This window comes from Ahaetulla prasina, chromosome 5 (assembly GCF_028640845.1).
Source record: "Ahaetulla prasina isolate Xishuangbanna chromosome 5, ASM2864084v1, whole genome shotgun sequence".
Classification (NCBI taxonomy): domain Eukaryota; kingdom Metazoa; phylum Chordata; class Lepidosauria; order Squamata; family Colubridae; genus Ahaetulla; species Ahaetulla prasina.
The window spans coordinates 3,926,997-3,945,458 of record NC_080543.1 but is presented as its reverse complement, the minus strand read 5'-3'; the positions used below and the strand labels follow the sequence as shown (position 1 = coordinate 3,945,458).

The following is an 18,462-nucleotide window of genomic DNA, read 5'->3' as shown; positions in this document are numbered from 1 at the left end:
TCCTCCTCCTCTTCCTTCCTTCCTTCCTTCCCTCCCTTCTTCTTCTCCTTCTCTTCCTTCTTTTTCTTCCTTTCTTCTTTCTTTCTTTCTTTCTTCCTCCTCTTCCTCCTCTTCCTCCTCCTCTTCCCCTTCTCTTCCTCCTCTTCTTCCTCTTCCTCCCCCTCTTCCTCCTCCCTTTCCTCCTTCTCCTCTCCTCTTCTTCCTCCTCCTCCTCCCCTCCTCTTCCTCCTCCTCCTTCCTTCCTTCCTTCTTCCTCCTCTTCTTCTTCCTTCTCCTTCTCTTCTTCTTCTTCTTCTTCTTCTTCTTCTTTCTTTCTTCTCTTCTTTCTTTCTTTCTTTCTTCCTCCTCCTCCTCCTCCTCCTCCTCCTCCTCCTCCTCCTCCTCCTCCTCCTCCTCTTCCTCTTCCTCTTCTTCTTCTTCTTCTTCTTCTTCTTCTTCTTCTTCTTCTTCTTCTTCTTCTTCTTTTCTCCTCCTCCTCCTCCATGCAAACGCCACTCCCTTCTAACACTGATGATGTTACCTAGTTTGATCATGAAATATCCCCAGGAAAACATCCGAGCTCAGAGAGCACCAAGGACCCCACAGTCCTCCTCCCGTCCCCCTCTTCCTCCACACACCCCACTCCCTTCTAGCCCTGATGATGTTCCCTAGTAGGGTCATGAAAGGTCTACAAGAAAGCAGGCCTAGTTCAGAGAGGACCAAGGACCTCACAGCTCAACCCTGAACTACATATATTATCTCCCATTGTTAATTTGCGAGTCGGAAAAGGTACCGTGAGACCCCTGTTAAATTTTAAGCCCTTGGATGAGATCCGGTGGCTTAAAACTAGCCGTGCATCTATTTATCATTTGTTCAGCTTGAGTGAAGCTTCAGTCCACAGACAAGTAGCGACATCCTGCACGGCAAATAAATTTAAACCCCCGAGAACAGAATTGATATACCAGCCACATTCAGCTTTTACGTCTTCAGGTCAAATCAGTCAAATTCAGATTTTGGGCTGAGAGTGCAGAGAAGCAGCTCCCCTGGATTGTAGTTCTTCGTTTGAATGCAGATTTTAGGTTTATCTAAGGTAGCCAAGCAAAATGTGCGAATGCAACTTCCGGCCCGGCAAAAATCTGCAAATCAGTTTTCTGAAATGGTTTTTTTTTTAGGAATTTACATCTAGGTAAATCTTTTCTTTTCTTTTTAGTTTGCAATCACTTTTTACTTGCTCAAAAAGACATTCGAAACATAGGATCTTACCTAACTATCATTGCAACACAGACCGTCCTTGATTTGCAACCATTCTGAACTGAATCATTCAGCAACTGAAGCTAAAATCGGATAGAGAAAAGTGACTGACAGCTGATCCTCACGTTTACAACCACTGCAGGGTCCCCTCAGTCAACTGATCGAAATTCGGGTGATTGACAACTGCCATGTATCTACAACGCTTCCGTCTCCCCACTAATCACCATTTGCGACCTTCCTAACTGGATTCTGACGAGCAGATACAGATACAGATTAACAGAGTTGGAAGGGACCTTATAGGTCATCTAGTCCAACCCCAAACTCAATGGGAACCCAATTCACTTAACAACCATGTGATTCGCTTAACAACTGCAGTGATTCACTTAATGACCGTGTGATTCACTTAATAACACGTGAGTCGCTTAACAACCACGTGATTCACTTAACAACCATGTGATTCACTTAACAACCATGTGATTCGCTTAACAATTGCAGTGATTCTCTGAATGACTGTGCAATTCACTTAAGGACCATGTGATTCAGTTAGCAACTGCAGTGATTTGCTTAACAAACCACGGCAAAAAGGTCATAAAATCGGGCTTATCTCACTTAGCAACTGCCTTGCTTAGCAACGAAAATTCTGGTCCCACGACTTGTCATATTTTGAGGACTATCTGTTATATCAGGAATTGAAAGGGATCGCATGAACAGGGGCCAGCACAACCACACTTCCTGACTTACTACAGGTAGTCCCCAACTTACTGTTTACTGTCCGTTCAAAGTTACAACGGCTTTGAAAAAAGTGACTTATGATCGTTTTTCACACTTATGACCATTGCAGCATCCCCTCAGAAGCTTGGGAAATGACTCATATTTAGGACAGTGGCTGTGTCTTGGGGTCACGACAGGCGAAGTCCATGCGGGAAGCCAAATCCACTCAACAGCCGTGTTCCCGATTGAACCACTGCCATGATTTCATTCAGCGACAGTGGCGAGGAAGTTCGTAAAACGGGGCAAAAACCCACTTAACCAACGTCTCGCCTCGCCACCTAAATGTTGGCGTCCATTGCGGTCGTAAGTCGAGGACTACCCGTATGTCTAAGAGAGACCTTGAAAGAAAGAAAGAAAGAAAGAAAAGATAAATAAGAACAGGAAGAAAAGAAAAAGAGAAAGAAAGAAGGAAGGAAGGAAGGAAGAAAAAGAAAGAAAGAAAGAAAGAAAGAAAGAAAGAAAGAAAGAAAGAAAGAAAGAAAGAAAGAAAGAAAGAGGGGAGGAAGGGAGAGAGTAAGGAAAGAAAGAAAAAGAAAGAAAGAAAGAAAGAAAGAAAGAAAGAAAGAAAGAAAGAAAGAAAGAAAGAAAGAAAGAGAAAGATGGAGGAGGAAGGAGAGTAAAATTGGATGGAATGGAAGGAGGGAAAACAGGAGTGGGGAAAAGCAAGGAAAGAAAGAAAGAAAGAAAAAGAAAAAAGAGGGAGGGAGGGAGGGAAGGAGGGAGAAAGGAAGTACAGCTGGAGGAATGGAAAGCAAGAGTTGGGGGGAAGGAAGGAAGGAAGGAAGGAAGGAAAAAGAGGGAGGGAGGGAGAAAGGAAGTACAATTGGATGGAATGGAAGGAGGGAAAGCAGGAGTGGGGAAAAGCAAAGAAAGAAAGAGCAAAAGAAAAGAAGAAAGAAAGAAAGAAAGAAAGAAAGAAAGAAAGAAAGGGAGGGAGGGAGGGAGGGAGGGAGGGGGAAAGGAAGTACAGCTGGAGGAATGGAAAGCAGGAGTAGGGGGAAGGAAGGAAGAGAGGAAGGAAGGAAGGAAGGAAGGAAGGAAGGAAGGAAGGAAGGAAGGAAAAAGAGGGAGGGAGAAAGGAAGTACAATTGGATGGAATGGAAGGAGGGAAAGTAGGAGTGGGGAAAGGCAAAGAAAGAAAGAGCAAAAGAAAAGAAGGAAGAAAAGAAAGAAAGAAAGAAAGAAAGAAAGAGAGGGAGGGAGGGAGGGAGAAAGGAAGTACAGCTGGAGGAATGGAAAGCAGGAGTAGGGGGAAGGAAGGAAGAGAGGAAGGAAGGAAGGGAGGAAGGGAGGGAGGAAGGAAGGAAGGAAGGAAGGAAAAAGAGGGAGGGAGGGAGAAAGGAAGTACAATTGGATGGAATGGAAGGAAAGAAAGAAAGCAGGAGTGGAGAAAAGCAAAGAAAGAAAGAGCAAAAGAAAAGAAGAAAGAAAGAAAGAAAGAAAAAGAAAGAAAACAAGAAAGAAATCGAGGGGTAAAAAGGCGATTTAAAGGGATTTAAAGGCAGCTTCATTGGGGATTAAATCAGGTGGCAAACAGGATACGGGGAGAGAATGAAGAGCCCTGGAAAATCCTCTTTTAATTCCTGCCAGTCGTGTCCTTCCCTCCCTCCGGCTGCTCCAAGTCCTGTCCTGCCGTCAACGCAGAATTATAATTCATTTAATGAGCAGAAATAGATCTCCCTGGATGGGTTGTGATGGCAAAGCCACACCTGCCGCGATGGATGTATCGCCTCCGGCAGGATGGGCAGCAGGTGCGAGCGGGGGCAAGGGGCAGGACTGAACACAATACAGGTCGGTCCTCCACTTACAACCGTTCGTTTAGTGACCGTTCGAAAGCACGACGCTACCGAAAAAAAAGGACATTTTTCACATTTACGACCTTGGTCGCATCCTCAGGCTCACCCGATCGAAATTCAGAGGCTGGTGCAGCTGGTCCCTGCTTACGACCGTTGCTGTGTCCCCCAGGTTCAACGGAAAAGACGGATTCGTTTAACAACCGACTCATCCGCTGCACCATTTCGCTTAACGACCGTGGCGAGAAAGATTGTGAAACGGGGCAAAACTCAGTTAAGAAACGTCTCGCGTAACCCCAGAAATATTGGGCTCCATTGCGGGCGTAAGTTCGAGGACTACCTCCACTTAGAACCATTTGTTTATAGTGACCACTCAAAGTTACGACAGCCCTGGAAACAAAAGTGACCGATGACACGTTTTTCACACTTAACAACCATGAAATCATTTGCAGTTGATAAGTTAGTCACACGGTCGTTTAAGTGAATCCGGCTTCCCTATTGTCTTTGCTCGTCCGAAGGTCGCAAAAGGGGATCACGTGACCCCGGGACACTGCGACCGTCATAAATAGGAGCCAATTGCTAAGCATCCGATATCTTTTCACGTGACCACAGGAACGCTGCAACGGTCATTAAGTGTGAAAACTGATCATAAATCACTTTTCTCGGTGCCCCTGGAATTTGGGACGGTCACTAAATGAACGTTTGTAAGTTGAGGACTAGCTGTATGGAAGAACACCCTGCTCTATTTCCCAAATTATTTGTTGAACTTGCTAGCCTCTATTCCCAAATTGCAAAAAATTGCTGTAAAGTGGATTAGATGACCTCCAAGGTCCCTTCCAACTCTTGTTAATCTGTTTAAATTCTCAAATGGAGATTTATTTTCCTCTGTCCTATGCCCGTCTCGGCTGCTGGTTGAGAAAGATGCAGGATGGATAAAGCAGGGGTTGGACTAGAAGACCTCTAAGGTCCCATCCAACTCTGTTTATTCTACTATATTCTAAGAATGGAGAAATAATCATCTTTACACCTGTCCTTGATCGCCACCTGCTGGTAGATGCAAGTTTATGCTTTAGAATCAGGGATCTCCAACCTTGGTCCCTTTAAGACTTGTGGACTTCAACTCCCAGAGTTCCTCAGCCAGCTTTGCTGGCTGAGGGACTCTGGGAGTTGAAGTCCACAAGTCTTAAAGGGACCAAGGTTGGAGATCCCTGCTTTAGATCAGCAACTCAGCGATGGGTGGACTTCAACTCCCAGAATATTTTATTTTATTTATTTATTTTATTAGATTTCTATACCGCCCTTCTCCCGAAGGACTCAGGGCGGTGTACAGCCAGAATAAAATACAGAATATATACAATTAAAAGAATTTAAAATAAACTATTACTAAACGGCCGATAATTTAAAAGATTTAAAAAATTTAAAATATTACTAAAACCCCAATTTAAAATCAACTATTTATGCCAGTCCTGCTTGAATGAATAAATATGTTTTTAGCTCACGACGATACCCCAGCCAGCCACGCTGCTCGAAGGAACTCTGGGAGTTGAAGTCCACCTATATTACCGTTGCTAAACCTGAGAAGTTGCAGTTTAAGAGAATAAACCTCATGGCTTTGTTCTCCGTTTCCGATTGAAAACATTATTTTGTGATTGGTTGGACAATCAGCCAGAAGTTAAACCTGGATTTGGCATTTTCGCCCACCTGTCCAATTCCTTCCCAAAGATCTGGGATAGCCGGATGTGGATGTTTAGCGGTGTTAGAAGGATTATTGCAGGATGTAAGCTGTTCCAAGCCAAGCTGCCTTTCGCAATTGACGCATAGGGATTTTTGTCAATGCCGATGGTGTTCAAGGGATGCTCCAGATATTTCGGGGTTGCACCCGAGGCGCCCATCCGTATTAATACTACTTTTGCTTTCTTTAGCCAAAGTTGTTCGATTTCCAGTTGCAAGTCTTTTTGTGTGTTATGATTTTTGTTGAGTTCTTCCTCTCTTTTAACAGTATACAGGAACATAATATATAAGCAAAAGTATGCAACAACTATATTAATTTGATATAACGAAAGGGAACAATAGGACAGGAACGGTAGGCACTTTTGTGCTCTTATGCACGCCTCTTATAGTCCTCTTAAGAATGGGGTGAGGTCAGTGGTGGGATTCAAATAATTTAACAAACGGTTCTCTGCCTTAATGGTTTTTCCAACAACCAGTTCACCAAACTGCTCAAAAAGTTAACAACCGGTTCTCCCGAAGTGGTGCGAACTGGCTGAATCCCACCACTGGGTGAGATCAATAGTAGAAAGTTTTTGGTTGAAGTTTTTTGGATTTTGAGAAGAGACCACAGAGTCAGGTAGTGCGTTCCAAGTGTTAACAACTCTGTTACAGAAGTCATATTTTCTGCAATCAAGATTGAAGCGGTTAACATTAAGTTTAAATCTATTGTTTGCTCTTGTATTGTTGCGATTGAAGCTGAAGAAGTCTTTAACAGGAAGGACATTGCAATAGATGATTCTGTGTGTTAAACACAGGTCTTGTCGGAGTCGGTGGAGTTCTAAATTTTCTAATCCCAGGATTTCAAGTCTGGTGGTATATAAGGTATTTTGCTGTTTTCAGAGGAGCGGAGAACTCTTCTTGTAAAATATTTCCGGACACGTTCGATTTTATTAATGTCAGAGATGTGATCTTCTCTTCCGCTGTCTCCAGGTGCTGCCTCATCCGCTAATCCAGACTTTTGTGTATTTTCTTATCGACAGTTGTTAAGTTTGGGTCGTTATTTTTTTTTTTTTTTTGTTTACATTTATATCCCGCCCTTCTCCGGAGACTCAGGGCGGCTTACAGTGTATAAGGCAATAGTCTCATTCTATTTGTATATTTACAAAGTCAACTTATTGCCCCCCCAACAATCTGGGTCCTCATTTTACCTACCTTATAAAGGATGGAAGGCTGAGTCAACCTTGGACCTGGTGGGGCTTGAACCTGCAGTAATTGCAGGCAGCTGGTTTTAATAACAGGCTTCTTATAGCCTTGAGCCACCACGGCCCAATTTTATGGGCTGTTATGTGGCAGGTCCTTCTCTGTTCAATATAGGTAGTCCTCCACTTACAACAGTTCATTTAGTGACCATTCAAAATTACAGCGGCACTGAAAAAAAGTGACTTCGGACTTAGTTTTTCACACTTAACGACCGTTGCTGCGTTCCCGTGGTCAGGTGATCAAAATTCCGCCGCTTGGCAACTGACTCGCATTTATGACGGTCGCTGTGTCCCGGGGTCACGTGATCCCCTTTTGCGACCTTCGGACAAGCAAGTTCAACGGGGAAAAGCCAGATTCACTTAACAACCGTGTGACTCACTTAACAACCGCGGCAAGACAGGGAGTAAAATGGGGCAAAAGTTACCTAACAAATGCCTCACTTAGCGACGGAAATGTTGGTCCTCCCTTGTTGCCCGTCCTCAGAATCTGCTAGGTCCTCAGAATCTGCTGGGCAGAGGTAGACTACTCTTGTAACTGGCAGTTCAGCATGGCCAGGAACATCTTTGCAGTTTAAAATGCTTCCTGGCTGGGAGAAAATATGGAACAGAAATTATAAACTAACCAAATCAGCAGCATACAAAGAAAATGCATATAAAATGTTCTATAGGTGGCACCTGCCCCCTTCGAGATTAGCGAAAATGTATCCCAAAATGTCTCCCATATGCTGGAAATGTAAAAATAAAGAGGGAACATATTACCATATGTGGTGGTCTTGCCCCGAAGCACGTAAATATTGGATAAAAATTAAAAAGTGGCTACAAGAAATCACGAATGAACAATTGGATCTAGAACCCGAACTTTTTTTATTGGGGATCTTTAAAAAAAAATACGTGAAGAGTGTAAAATATTTAATACTACATATATTAACTGCTGCTAGGATGGCCTTCGCTCAATGTTGGAAACAGCCATGTGTGCCCACAGAGAGACTTATTGTACAAAAGATTATGAATTGCGCAGAAATGGACAAACTAACTTTGAGTCTGAAGGATAAGGAGACATCAGTATTCTATGGTATATGGGAACGGTGGTATGGATGGATGGAAAGGAGATAGGAATATTTAGTTACTAAGCATAATCAATAGATAAAATAAGAACACAAATATGTATAATTTAATGTTTGTCATTATTGCATAGATTATTATTAGATGAAAAACACCACAAATAAGCTGTTAAATGATATAAGCCTTCCCCCCCCCCTTTTTTTTATGCTTTTAATGTAAAAAAGTTTAATAAAGTATATATACAAAAAAAATAAAATGCTTCCTGGCTCTTGCAGGCATATTAGCATTGCTGGTTGGAAAAAGCTATTTTAAGATCTGCCAAAATATTGTTTCATCCAGGGGTCTCCAACCTTGGCAACTTTAAGCCTGGCGGATTTCAACTCCCAGAATCCCCCAGCCAGCTTTGGCTGGGGGATTCTGGGAGTTGAAGTCCGCCAGGCTTAAAGTTGCCAAGGTTGGAGAGCCCTGGTTTAATCGGCATTTTCACTAAGGTTTCCACCATGGTGACTGTGCCTCAATCGTCCACTAGGGGGAGCTATGCCTGCTACTTAAAAATAGAATTTTGGGCACAAAAAAAAAGTTTCTTCCAGTAGGTTGGAAAACAGAGTTTCTTGCATTAGTGGCTTAATTTGTCTATCCAGGCTTACTTCTGCATCCAAACTTTTAACTTAAGGCTTTAATATATTCGCTTTTGCTTGATTTGCTAAGTAAGAAGAGAACTTTTGGACTAGTTGGGAAATTTTGCTAATATTAAAGAGACTGCACAGCCATTGTAGGCAGAACGTATAGGCCTGGTTTCCTTCTTGAGCAGGGGGTTGGACTAGAAGACCTCCAAGGTCCCTTCCAATTCTGTGATTCTGTTCTCCAAAGCCCCTGAAGGCAGGACAAGAAGCAACGGATGGAAACCAAGCAAGGAGAGAAGCAACTTAGAACTAAGGAGGAATTTCCTGACTGTGAGAAAAATTAACCAGTGGAACGACTTGCCACCAGAAGTTGCGGGTGCTCCAACACCGGAGGTTTTTAAGAAGGGATTGGACAGCCATTTGTCTGGAATGGCCTAGGGTCTCCTGGTTGAGCAGGGGGGATGGACTAGAAGACCTCCAAGGTCCCTTCCAACTCTTGTTCTATTCCTATCAAGCGGTTGGTTGGTTGGCTTGATTGAATTCAGCAGAGGTGAGTGTTGGAAACGAATTCAGCCGACAAAACTTTTGGGTCGATGAAAATAAAGAGATTTTATTATATATAAAAAAATAATAATAAAAGCGATTTTGCAAAACAGGATGGTATCCCAGCAGAGACCTCAAGAAAGGAGTTTGAGCCAGAAAGCCACACCTGAAATTTCAAAAGAATTACATTTTATAGTTCCCTATCCCAATGACCACCCCCCATGCCCCTCCTACATCGGACCCAGTGACCGATCCCCACTAATCCGCTACACCTTCAGAGACAACATCATGTCTTTCTCTAACTGTTTCAACTACTACCCTCAAAACGACGCTATAGAGCAGTGCACACCAGAACAACTAGACACAAGAACAGTTTTTTCCCGAAGGCCATCACTCTGCTAAACAAATAATTCCCTCAACACTGTCAGACTATTTACTGAATCTGCACTACTATTAATCTTCTCTTAGTTCCCATCACCCATCTCCTTCCACTTATGACTGTATGACTTGTTGCTGGCAATCCTTATGATTTATATTGATATATTGACCATCAATTGTGTTGTAAATGTTGTACTTTGATGAACGTATCTTTTCTTTTATGTACACTGAGAGCATATGCACCAAGACAAATTCCTTGTGTGTCCAATCACACTTGGCCAATAAAAATTCTATTCTATTCTATTCTATTCTATTCTATTCTATTCTATTCTATTCTATTCTATTCTATTCTATTCTAATTTCATGTTCATCAACACCTCCCTATAACTACCCATAAAATATTTTGCAAGCACGGCTCTTCCTTATCTCTACTGCCTTGGCATTAAGGAATGTCCCTTTAGCTGGGTCTCTTTCTAACGGGCCTCAAACAAAGAAGATTTATTCTAACACAACATTGTTACTTTTTCAGCATGTCTTTTCTCCATCTTAAAGCAGAATAAGGGCTAACAAATTTAACGGAGTAACAGAACTGGAAGGGACCCTGAAGGTCATCCAGTCCAACCCTCCTGCCTAAGCAAAATTGAATCTCCGCTTATATGTATTTATAACCATGCTATATTATATTTGAATGTTCTCATATCCTACAGGTGGGAGGGGGAGTTATGGGGTTTTTTTATTGAGATTTTATTTTTGTAAGCCACACCACGAGCGAGTTGGGCAGCTATATCAATGTTCTTAATAAATAATATTGCTCCCAGAAGCACGAAGCTGAAGCCTGAAGATGACGAATGAGACTTCGTCGAAACGTCGCCAAGACACTTCCAATTTTACGTGGAAGAAAACCCGAATAACCAAAGATCTACATACAAACACCCGCGAAAACCTCAGAAAACAAATATAGAATAGAATAGAATAGAATAGAATAGAATTTTTATTGGCCAAGTGTGATTGGACACACAAGGAATTTGTCTTGGTGCATAGGCTCTCAGTGTACATAAATTTAAAAAAAAAAGATACATTCATCAAGGTACAACATTATGTATATATTACAATATGTTACAATATATTACAATATATATGTATATATTACAATATATAATATTATATATATATAATATTAATAAATAAACTCAAACTCAAATGAATGGATATTTTTCTCATTTATACTGTATTTCCTCTTGAGGTTTTTTAATTTTCTGCATCTACTAAAATAATTAAAAGAAAGAAAAGAAAGAAAGCCAGAGCACAAGGGGGAAAAAATATTTGGAATTTTTTAGTCTATCCTTCCCTTTTGATGCTCAACGCAACTTTTTAATCCTAACTTAGAAAAAGCTGAATCAAAGCCCAGGCTGGCAACCTTCCCAGCTTTCAAACTGCAAACCAGAAAGGGGTAGAGGCAAATTTCAGGGAGGGGTCCTTAAACAGCTGGCTAGGATGGGGAACATCTGGGGTTTCTCTAGCAAGGAGTCATCCTGAAACTTTTTTGTAGAGTTGCATCATACCAAGTTCTTGAATGTTCTGGAAATCTCTATATGTCTTCTTTGGGAGATGCTGGAAAAGTAAATTATACACTTACACACAAACACACACAGAGAAAGAGAGAAGGGGAGGGGGGAGAAAGAAGAGAGAGGGGAGGAGGACAGAAAGAGAGAGGGAGAAAGGAGAGAGAGGGGGGAGAGAGAAAGGCTTGAGAGAGGGAGGAGGAGAGAGAGAAGGAGAGAGAGGAAGAGAGGAAATAGGATTGAGAGAGGGAGAAAGAAGAGAGAGAGGGAGAAGGAGAAGGGGAGAAAGAGAGGGAGGGAGAAAGAAGAGAGAGAGGGAGAGAGAAAGAGAGAGAGAGGGAGAAGGAGAGAGAGGGAGGGAGAAGGAGAAGGAGAGAAAGAGAGAGAAAGAAAGAAAGAAGAGAGGGAGAGGCAGAGGCAGAGGGAGAGAGAGAAAGAAAGAGAGAGAAAAAGAAAGAGAGAGAGAGAAGGAGAAGGAGAGAAAGAAGAGAGAGAAAGGGAGAAGGGGAGAGAGAGAGGGAGAAAGAAGAGAGAGAGGGAGAAGGAGAAGGAGAGAGAGAGGGAGAAGGAGAAGAAGAGGAAGAGAGAAAGAGAGAGACTTTGAATGCTTTGTAAGTTTGTACAGTAAGAAGAAACAAGCAACTTTTTCTGGATTTTTCTTTGAATCAGAAGCCCATTCAATTAAATGTGTGCATTTTTTAAAAAAAGAAATAAGCTTTATGGTTTCACCACTCTCTCTCAAAAATGAACATGCTAGCATCTGCGCGCTTCCTGGGGCTGCCAATGAGAAGGTGTCCCATCAAGTGAAGAAATTTCTCTCTTAATGGATTTTTGGGGAGGTGGAGAAGGAAGGGTGGGTGGGTGGGTGGCCGTGGGAAAGGCACACGGGGAACCAGGAACATGTCAAGCGGAGGAATACCGTTTACAATATAATTTTCCAGGCCTTTTCTTCCTGTTTTATTTCCCTCCCCTTTTCAAGTTAAGATCAAAATGTTGGAAGCCACGAAGTATTCCAGGAAGACGGCTGGATGCATTTATCCATTTCATTTTGCAGAATTACCGAATCGGGGGGGTGGGGGTGGGTCTTCAGAGGCCATCTAGCCTCCCCGCACCTTCTTTGCTTACTGCAAGATGGATACACTTGTTGGAAGAAATGTCCATCTGGGATCAGTTCCAAGTGGGGAGAAAGACCCTGGAAACATGCTTGGAAAGAGGGTTTAATGGTGGACAGGAGCACAGGGGTTTGAGCTCTTGGGCTTTGAACTTGAGCTTCCTGTTCCTGTGGCAAGGGCATGTATTATCCATGTGGAGTCCGGTTTCTCTGGATTAAGGTTGGTTGAACCTTGGGCTGATGTAACCAAGCGGCTCGGTTGTGCCATGTGGTGAGCTCTGGTGATAGATAATCAGAGATGAGTGTCACATAATGTTAACTACCGGTTCGCCCAGGACCGAAAATGGGAGCATAGAGCGCGTCTGCAAACACACGGCGATCATATACGACGGAATAGCGCTGGGCAGGTGGGAGAGCCCAGCCGCTGGTCGGAACTACCGGTTTGCTCGAACCGGCAGCAACGCACCTATGTAGATAATCCTATTATGTCCTGGAGGGTCATGTTTTAATCCCATCTCCCTGGAGCTGGAGGTCTTTTGTCTTGTAGATAGGCTGGCCCAGTCTTTCTTAAGGAGCATCAAAATATCTGCTGGGGCAAGGAGCTGCGTTTCTGTTTCCTTTAAGATTTTTATTTCTCTTTTAGGGGAAATATTTTATCCTGCCTTTTTAATACTTCCTAAAATATTTCATTCTTCTAGGAGAAGTGCTAACTTTCTTCACACTAAAGCATACAGCCCTTGTGCTAAGCGCAGTAACAGAATAACACAGTAGGAAGGGACCTTGTAGGTCATCTAGTCCAACCCCCCACCACCACCACAACCACCACGATGTGACGTTAGGTGTTAAGGCCCGACTCAGCATGTGGAGCTTAGCGTCTTATGAAACCAACCGCCTGTACAGTACAGGCAGTCCTCGACTTGCAACAGTTCACGTAGCGACGGTGCTTTAAAAAAAAGCGACTTATGACAGCGTTCCACACCGACGACCGTTGCAGCATCTCCATCGAAATTCAGGTGCTTGGCAACTGATTCATACTTACGACGGTCCCACTGTCCTGGGTCAAGTGACAGCACCCCGGGAGTTGTCAATCGCACAAGAGAAACATAACGGAGAAACGATTGGCTAGTTCTCTCCTCCCACGGATGGGATCTTTTCTCGCTCTTTCTCTCGGGATGCTAAAAAGAGAAGAGAATTGCTTGGCAGCCCCACCCCTGTCATTAAAGAGGAGACGTCTCTTGTCCCGCCCAACCCCCTCCCACATTTCCTTCCAGCCCTTCTTGGCAGGATGAAGACTTTCCAGCGTGGCAGGAGGATGGAAACACACGCCCCCGTGGCAAGCCACGCCTGTCCTCCCTCGGATTTCAAGGAATTGCACCAGGAATTTGCAAAGAAAGAATGTGGCTGCAGGCATTTTAAAGACAAAAAGCTGATGATTTCTTGCAGGGACTTATTTTTTTTTTTTAAAGGGGAAGGTTGGATTTATTTTCAACCTTTATTTCAATATTTTTCAATATTTTTATTTCAATATGTTGAATTCAATATTCAATATATTGAATATTCAATATATTGAAAAATATTTCAATATATTTCAATATTCAATATTTATTATTTATTTATTTATTTATTTTCGTCTTGCTGGACCGGCTTGAATTTTAATTTCAATTTTTAGCTGATTTTATGGGGTTTTAATTTTTATTAATTTTAGTGTTACTTGTATTTTAATATTAGGCCAAATTGAATAAGTTTTTTAATGTTTGTTTTTAATATTGTATGTATTGCTGTATTTTTATTCTGGCTGTAAACCGCCCTGAGTCCCTCAGGAGAAGGGCGGTATACAAATTAAATTATTATTATTATTATTATTATTATTATTATTATTATTATTATTATTATTATTATTATTATTATTATTAATTTAAGTACCCTATTTGTAGAATTCCCCACCCACCCACCATCTCCCACAAGAAGCAACTCTGGGCAGCACTTAAAACGAAAAAATAAAACCACTGGAAGTTTAGAGTAGGGGTCTCCAACCTTGGCAACTTTAAGCCTGCAGGACTTCAATTCCCAGCTTTGCTGGCTGGGGAATTCTGGGAGTTGAAGTCCATCCAGTTGAAAGTACCCGAAGCTGAGAAACCTAGATTTATGCTAGCTGGGGAATTCTGGGAAGTCAAGAGAAAATTCCACAGAAGGGCTTTGAAGAACCCTACAAAAACCCAGCAAGCCTACCCAACACACTAGTCCTCAGTGAACCCAAAACCCATCTTGGCGGTCCCCTGGTGCCCTCCTTCACTTTTCACAGGTTGATTTTGGTTCTGTATAACCGACAGAAGGGATTTTGCACTCTTACGCTTTCCAGAAAATTCCCCATTTTCCGGCCTTCTAACTCCGGGATGCTGGTGGGTGTGTTTGTGAGACAGGATTGGCTTGAGCCATGCGGAGGAAAAAAACAACAGAACAACCAATGTGGGTTTTCCAGCTCAGATGGCGGCTGGGCTTCCTCACCCACAAATTTTGGCTGTTCTCCGGAAATTATATAGTTCTGGATAATTTTTAACTCCCGCCTTTCCAAAATTTGGGAGGGATCTGAGCAGAGAAGAAATCCCGAAGAGAAGAGACGAAAATTCAGGAAAAAAATATATAAGGACCTTGCTCAGTTCCCTCAATGTAATGCAGCAATTGAACAAACCCTGAATCTGGGAGGATGGAGCGGAAGCGACGGTTAAGATTAGGACCAGCAGAAGAGAACCGAACTGAGATTTTTCGGAACTGGCTCCCCTTCCTTTCAAACCCTACATCATCCTGGTTACTTTGTTCACGAGATGACGTGAGATGCTCTACCGGAAAGCTGACCCCAGTTTGGTGGAAGGAATTCAGGCACCAGGCTAGAAAGAAGGAGGCTGGGAGTTCTAGTTTTCTTTAGGCATGAAAGCTGGCTGGGTGACTTTGGGCCTCTCCCCAGGAGACAGCGAGTTCCAGTCCGGCTTTAGGCGTGTTTAGCAACCGTGGCAAAAATAGGTCATTAAATAAAGGACCACTTTCTAAACAGCCATCTTCCTTCCTTCTTCCTTCCTTTCCTTTCCTTTCCCTTCCTTCCTGCAGCCAGATGTTCAAACTGGATTTAGCATTTTTATCTACCCCTCGAGTTCTTCTCAAGGAGATGGGAGAGGCAGATATGGATGGTTTAAGGTCTCCATGTAGGTTGCCAGTTATTCTGGGTCAAACTGCCTTTTGCAATTGACTGATGAAACATGAGCCAGTGATGTGCGGCAGCAGCCCAAAAAGCTAATATGATCCTTGGTTGTATAAACAGAGGCCTAGATGTCAGTTTTGGAAGGCAATTTTCTTTTTGCTTCTTAACTGCCACATATTTTAGCTGAGGAAGTTGGGAGGGGGGTTGTTGTTGGAGCGGTAGAAAGTTAGTCATAACAACATTCCGTATTCAAGGACTTTTGCCTGGGTCTGATGGAGACTGCCTGAAGACAGTATCCAATTGAGTGGGAAGAGTTGATTGGACAATGTGATGAACTTGTGAGTGTGGGGCAGGGCTGTGAATTGTCAACTGGGTGTGGAAAACCTGGAAGCTTTCGGTTTCGAGTTTTCCCAGCTGTGCCAACATGACATCTCTAATAAAGTGGAACTTTGAGAAACCTCAAGCCTCGGAGCTTTATTTCGTTGGGGTTGTTCCTTGGAACCCTGACAATAGAATCAAAATCGCGTGAAGTATTAGTGCTGCTTCATAAAGCCTTAGTAAGGCCACCCCTGGAATTCTGCATCCAGTTTTGGTCCCCACATCACAAAAAAGATGTTGAGACTTTGGAAAAAGTGCAAAGAAGAGCAACTAAGAGGATTAAAGGCCTGGAGACTAAAACAATAGGAAGAATGGTTGCAGGATTTGGGTTTGGCTAGTCTAGAGAAAAGAAAAACCAGGGGGGACATGATAGCAGTCTTCCAGTATTTGAGGGGCTGCCACAAAGAAAAGTGGGGTCAACTTATTTTCCAAAGCACCAGAAGGCAAGATAAGAAACAATGATTGGAAACTAACCAAGGAGAAAAACAACTTGGAATTAAGGAGAAACTTCCTAACAGAGAGGACAATTAACCAGTGGAACAGCTTGCTACTAGAAGTCGTGGGTGTTCCATCACTGGAGGTTTTCAAGAAGAGACTGGACAGCCACCTGTCTGAAATGGTAGAGGGTCTCCTGCTTGAGCAGGGGGCTGGACTAGAAGACCTCCAGGGTCCCTTCCGGATCGATTCTGTTTGGGGTTTTGTCAGTGTGGATGGTGTTCAAGGGGTGCTTCAGGATTAGATTAGATTAGAAAATGGAATGGAATGGAATGGAATGGATGGATGGAAGGAAGGAAGGAAGGAAGGAAGGAAGGAAGGAAGGAAGGAAAGAAAGAAAGAAAGAAAGAAAGAAAGAAAGAAAGAAAGAAAGAAAGAAAGAAAGAAAGAAGGAAGGAAAGAAATGGAGAATAGGATAGAATAGAATAGAATAATAACTTTATTGTCACTTTGAATGTACACTAACCGGCATACATTAAAATGAAATTTCGTTGCATATAGCTCTCAAAGGGTCTCCACCTCTAATAAATGCTACATAAACATGACAAAATAAATGAATGAATAAATAAAGAAATACAGAATTATGCATGTACCCATATATATTATATGACACAGAGAAACAACACAGTCTAACAATACAGTTTATGAACTACTCTACTGCAGTTCCATGGTGCTGTTCCTTGCAAAGCCCAACATCCACGATGGGCTGCGCCTTCTCCATCCCCCGCTTCCCCTCAACACCAACCCTGCCAGGTTGGCCTGGGACCAAGAGCTGGGTGATGGAGAGCTTTACGGGGGGGGGGATTTTAACCCCTGCCCCTCTCTGCAACCCACACCCCCAGTTTCTCAACCCTCTGGCGCTCTTCAATGAAATCCTTACTTGAGAATGAGTCCAAAGTAATCCTCGTTCCCTTTACGATTTGAGAAGCCGTGGGAAAGCAGCTGCCGGTTCGAGACCCCCGAGAGACCCTTCCCCACGGAAGACCCGCTGGGCTAGAGGTGAAGCGCTTGCCTCGCAAACCAGGAGGTTGTGAGTTCGATCCTAGGTAGAGGCAGATGTAGGGTCTCCTGCTTGGGCAGCGGGTTGGACTAGAACAGGGGTCTCCAACCTTGGCCACTTGAAGACTTATGGATGTCAACTCCCAGAATCCCTCAGCCAGCAAAACTGTTCCCATCACCCATCTCTTCCCACTTATGACTGTATGACTGTAACTTTGTTGCTGGCAATCCTTATGATTTATATTGATATACATATTGACCATCATTTGTGTTGTAAATGTTGTACCTTGATGAAGGTATCTTTTCTTTTATGTACACTGAGAGCAGATGCACCAAGACAAATTCCTTGTGTGTCCAATCACACTTGGCCAATAAAAATTCTATTCTATTCTATTCTATTCTATTCTATTCTATTCTATTCTATTCTATTCTATTCTGTTTCTCTCTATCTCTCTATCTTTCTTTCCTCCTCATTCCTTCTCTCCTCCTCATTCCTTCTCTCCCTCTTCCTTCCTTCCTTCCTTCCCCCTCCCTCCTTCTCTCTCTCTCTCTTTCTCTCTCTGTTATGATTCTTGATTCTATCTGTACCTTATGACTCTTAATGAACGTATCTTTTCTTTTATGTACACCGAGAGCATCTGCACCAAGACAAATTCCTTGTGTGTCCAATCACACTTGGCCAATAAAAAATTCTATTCTATTCTATTCTATTCTATTCTATTCTATTCTATTCTATTCTATTCTATTCTGTTTCTCTCTATCTCTCTATCTTTCTTTCCTCCTCATTCCTTCTCTCCTCCTCATTCCTTCTCTCCCTCTTCCTTCCTTCCTTCCTTCCCCCTCCCTCCTTCTCTCTCTCTCTCTTTCTCTCTCTGTTATGATTCTTGATTCTATCTGTACCTTATGACTCTTAATGAACGTATCTTTTCTTTTATGTACACCGAGAGCATCTGCACCAAGACAAATTCCTTGTGTGTCCAATCACACTTGGCCAATAAAAAATTCTATTCTATTCTATTCTATTCTATTCTATTCTATTCTATTCTATTCTGTTCTGTTCTGTTCTGTTCTGTTCTGTTCTGTTCCATATTTCTATTCTATTCTATTCTATTCAAGGTTGGAGAGCCCTGGACTAGATGACCTCCAGGGTCCCTTCCAACTCTGTTTATGGATGGGGCTGCTGCTGCTTCTGCTGCCCGAACCCCTCTCCATGGTCCTACCTAACTTTTGTTGGGAGTTACTGGTCGTTGCAACTTTTGCAAAGCCCCGCAGCTACGTCTGCAAAGATAAAAGAGGTCGCAAAGCGGCCCCCCCCCCAAGGCAGCGGCTGCAACCCGAGCGATGTTAGGACCTCG

General features: G+C 42.8%; 1 long non-coding RNA gene across 1 annotated transcript in view; it reads right to left on the bottom strand.

The window, feature by feature from the left end:
• The window catches only part of LOC131199538 (uncharacterized), a 24,019-nt gene extending 10,823 nt beyond the window's left edge, over window positions 1-13,196 (bottom strand). Inside the window, exons 1-2 of the long non-coding RNA XR_009155359.1 lie at window positions 13,082-13,196; window positions 7,189-7,350 (exon numbers count right to left, since the gene is read on the bottom strand). This is a non-coding gene — a long non-coding RNA (uncharacterized LOC131199538). The remainder of the gene's footprint in view (window positions 1-7,188; window positions 7,351-13,081) is intronic.
• Between the last annotated feature and the right edge of the window lie 5,266 nt (window positions 13,197-18,462).